Source organism: Otolemur garnettii, unplaced genomic scaffold, assembly GCF_000181295.1.
Source record: "Otolemur garnettii isolate 467f Iridium unplaced genomic scaffold, OtoGar3 scaffold00042, whole genome shotgun sequence".
NCBI classification, from domain to species: domain Eukaryota; kingdom Metazoa; phylum Chordata; class Mammalia; order Primates; family Galagidae; genus Otolemur; species Otolemur garnettii.
The window spans coordinates 273,066-277,247 of NW_003852437.1; the positions used below are offsets into that span (position 1 = coordinate 273,066).

The window sequence follows — 4,182 nt, forward strand, 5'->3', positions numbered from 1 at the left end:
AGGATCCATCTCTTCTTGTCTGTCCTGCACTTGGGAAGGCAAGCTTGGAATCAACATTATCAATTGTGGAATGGCATACAGACTTTACAGTTTTAGGAGCTAGACTTATCATGCATGTCCTTGTGTATGGAGGCCAGCAATGAATTTCCTTATGCATATGTGAGGCTAGACGTTCCTAGATGCCTGAGGCCTTTTACCTTTCTGTGGATCTGACAAATACACACCATCAGTAAAAGTTACTCATTTGTAAGGGAGTGTTGCATGACTTAACCTCAGGGATGACTGTCCCTCTTGTATAAGGCATGGGGGGAGGGAGTGTCCTGAGATTTTTATTTTCCTTTACAAACTTAACCGTAAATAAAATATCTTTTCACACCATCATCGTCACCATTATTCCAATTATGGCAATAACGACCTTCTCTTCTACAGATTCGGTTGACAAAGATCTCTAAACTCTGTTAATCAGTCAGTCTTGGTTCAAGATTATCTGCTTGATACAGAAAATACGCATGTTCGAAGCTCACGGATTTATTCCTGGAAAGAGTTCTAAGCAAAAGTAAAATTTTATTTCAAAGCCCTACAAATCTCAAAACCTGACGCGTCCACACGATGTTTCAGAGAGCCACTCTTCCGCTGTTTCCCTTTGAGAATAAAGCTCCGTGAAATGCACATCCATACTCTCCGTCCAGAGCAAGAACTCAATGGAAAAGGGAGACCGGGTAGACCGAGCGGGCCTGGGCGGAGAGAGCCGTATTCCCCGAACGCGGGCGAGTCATCTGGGCAGCGGCCAGCGGGAGCGCAGCGGGGCCACGCTCGAGAACGCTCAGGGCGGCGGGAGAGCGGCGGGGCCGGAGGTCACAGCAGCACCAGCTCCCGGCGGCCAGGCGGGCAGAAGCCCCCAGCCCTCGGCCCCCGCGCAAGCGACGCCGGGAAATGCCCACATCCGGGAAACCTGCCGCGGAGTGCGGCGGCGACTCGGAGTGGAAGGCAAAATGGCGGCGGTAGCAGTGGCCTGGTGCTGAGGGGAGAGCCAGGTCCTCGCGACCCCCGCGACTGGCCGCGCTGGCCTGCGGCAGCTCGCCGGCATCTCCCCGCACCCTGCCGCACCGGGGATATTTGGGGACCTTGAGACGGGTTCCGGCCGCCTCGGTGCCCGCCCTCGGGCCTGTGACCGCTGTCCAGGAGCCCTCCTCTCTTCTGCAGGTAGGTCCGTGGCTGGCGTGGCGGGTGGGGCTCATTCTCTCCTCCGGAGCCCGAGTTGGCGGGGCGGTGGCCGCCGGGGCCCACGCCCATCCCCGCTGGCGGGGGTCCAGGGGCTGCAGCGGACTGGCGGGCAGAGCCGGCCCGGTCCGGGCCCGACTTGGCTGGTTGCATTGACCTGAGCTGAGCCCTGCCCTGGGGAAGCGAGGGTTGGCCGTGCAGGGTGCTGCAGGAAGAGCCCCAGGCTTTTCGGCCTGCGGGGTGCAGGTTAGGCTAGGAAGAGCCTCCCTTGCTGGCGGCCTTGCTCCAACTGTTTCGCTCCCATCCTACCCGCAACACTTTCTCGAGTCAGCGATGTTTAGGAAGGAAGAAACTCGAAAGGTGGTTCCGAAGGAAAACTGCAGTGAAAGAGCTACAGTTGTTTGGCTCTAGAGGTTTCGGATCCTGGGTCTACTTTGAAGAAATCCTGGGAATGTCTGTTTCTAGGCTACTGTAATGTTAGGTTAGTGGTTATAGTTGGAAGTGCTGGGAAGGATGGAGGGGTCTTTATGGAGTAGGAGTGTGCATATAAATACAGAAAATGAAGAAAATACAATTAAGAGGACATTGTTTATTATAGCCTGAAACAATTTGTAGCTTTAAAAATGACTCTCAAATGACTTGGTTTATCCCCATTCTATCTGACTTCTGGAAAGTCATTTTCTAAGGAAACAAAATCTAATGTTTGTCAACTCATATGTTAACATGGCTTTTAAAACATGTTTTATTGTCTAGAAGTTATTCACAAGTCTAGTGAACAGTAAATGTAATCTCATGCACTCAATATTGTATCACTCCAGTTTGGGAAATGAATTTGAATATTGTGATCATGAAGCTTGTCAGACCTTTATGGATTATTTATTAAAGGTTAAAATTTTTTTTTACCAGTTTTCCTCCATGAGGAAGAAAAGGTAAGACATTATGATTGGAGTGCATGTTCTCTGCTAAGATGCTTACATTTGTGACTGTTTTAACTAAAGTTATTTCTTTCCTTTAAATAAGTTGACAGACAGGTAAAATGGGCTAGTTGATTCCTGAAGGCAGTGGAGGAATTTGGCTGGACAGTAAAAGTAGTAGCATTGTGTTCCCCTGATCCACTGCCACTGTAGGAAACTAGACATAGCCCATGCGGGAAAAGACACATTCTTTCTACACCTGAATATTAGTTGAATATGCCTTGCTGCTGTCCAAAAGCAAATAAAAAAAAATACGCTACATTTTTTATGTGTGATATCTGGCTTTCATTGTATATTTTTATTTTGTTGCTGATCCTTTTTATTCTGTGTAAATATGTCTTGGAACATATGTCTGGTTACTTAGTTATAATTTTAGAAATTTATTTGTATTAGGGGATTTTTTTTTCTCTGTCATTCCTCTTTGAGTACATTGGCATCATCATAGCTCATTGTACATTCAAACTTGAGCTCAAGTGAGCCTCCTTCAGCTCCCTGAGTAGCTAGAGTAGTTAGGATTACAGGTGCACCCCACCATAGCGGGCTGATTTTTTCTATTTTTGGTAGAGATGGGATCTCTCTCTTGCTCAGGATGGTTTTGGAATTCCTGACCTGAAGGAATCCTCCCAACTCAGCCTCTCAGAGTGCTAGGATTATAGGTGTGAGCCACACTCGGCTGTATTAGGGAATTTTTATGTACCACAAAATTAAGTACAGATGGCAATAATTTTTTCAGTATGAAAATAAAAAAACAGTGATTGTTTTCACTTTTGTTCATTAATTCTTAAGTGAAGAGAAGAAAGTGTCAGTATGCAGAGATTCTTGAATATTGCTGTCTAAACAACTAAGACTATACTGCTAAGAAGAAATAGTACATATTAATGTTGCTGTTCTCATAACTGATTAGTAAAAGCAGGACACCTGCGGTTTTTTGTTTGTTTGTTTGTTTTGAGACAGAGTCTTACTTTGTCACCCTAACTAGAGTGCCTTGGGTTGTTCACAGCAACTTCAAGCTCTTGGGCTCAAGTGATCCTCTTTGCTCAGTCTCCTGAGTAGCTGGGACTTTAGGCACTCACCACAATGCCTGGCTAATTTTAGAGATGGGATCTTGCCCTTGCTCAGGCTGGTCTCAAACTCATGAGCTCAGGCGATCTGCTCACCTCAGTCTCCCAGCCTCAGCCTCCCAGAGTGCTGGGATTACAGGCATGAGCCACAGTGCCTGGCCTTTTTTTTTTCTTTTTTACGAGACAGAGTCTTGGCTTGGCACCTGTAGCACATTGCTTACAGCGCTATATACGCCCAGGCTGGTGGGTTTGAACCCAGCCCAGCCCAGCTAAACAACAATGACATCTGCAACAAAAAAATAGCTGGGTGTTGGGCAGCGCCTGTGGCTCAAAGGAGTAGGGCACCGGCCCCATATGCTGGAGGTGGCAGGTTCAAACCCAGCCCTGGCCAAAAACTGCAAAAAAAAAAAAAAAAAAAATAGCTGGGTGTTGTGGCAGGCGCCTGTATTCCCAGCTACTCGGGAGGCTGAGGCAAGAGAATTGCTTAAGCCCAAGAGTTTGAGGTTGCTGTGAGCTGTGATGCTATGGCACTCTACTGAGACTCTGTCTCAAAAAAAAAAAAACAAAAAAGAGAGAGGCAGGTTCTTATTATCTTGCTCAGGCTGTTCTGGAACACCTGGGCTCAGGTGATCTTTCCACCTCAGCCTGCCCAGTAGCTGGGACTATAGACATATACCACCAGGTACATCTAGGCCTCTTTTTTGATAAACTTAATTCAACCTAGGTTAGCAGTTTGAAATCTTATTATGTAATTGTATCTCTTTTTTTCCTAATTTGGAGAAACTAATCAACAGTATTAGTTTGGATACTGACAAATACTGACATTTGTATTTTTTTTTTTTTTTTGAGACAGAGTCTCACTTTGTTGCCCTCAGTAGGGTGCTATGCTGTCACAGCTCACAGCAACCTCAAACTCTTGGGCTTAA

At 46.6% G+C, this 4,182-nt stretch overlaps 1 protein-coding gene and 1 pseudogene across 1 annotated transcript in view; one reads left to right on the forward strand and one right to left on the reverse strand.

Annotated features, from left to right (window-relative positions):
* Nucleotides 1–698: 698 nt before the first annotated feature.
* Nucleotides 699–1,374, reverse strand: LOC105887028 (annotated as a pseudogene).
* The window catches only part of LATS1 (large tumor suppressor kinase 1), a 54,201-nt gene continuing 50,825 nt past the window's right edge, over nucleotides 807–4,182 (forward strand). The window contains exon 1 of the mRNA XM_003790255.2: nucleotides 807–1,203. The gene's annotated coding sequence lies outside the window, so the exon portion shown is untranslated. The remainder of the gene's footprint in view (nucleotides 1,204–4,182) is intronic.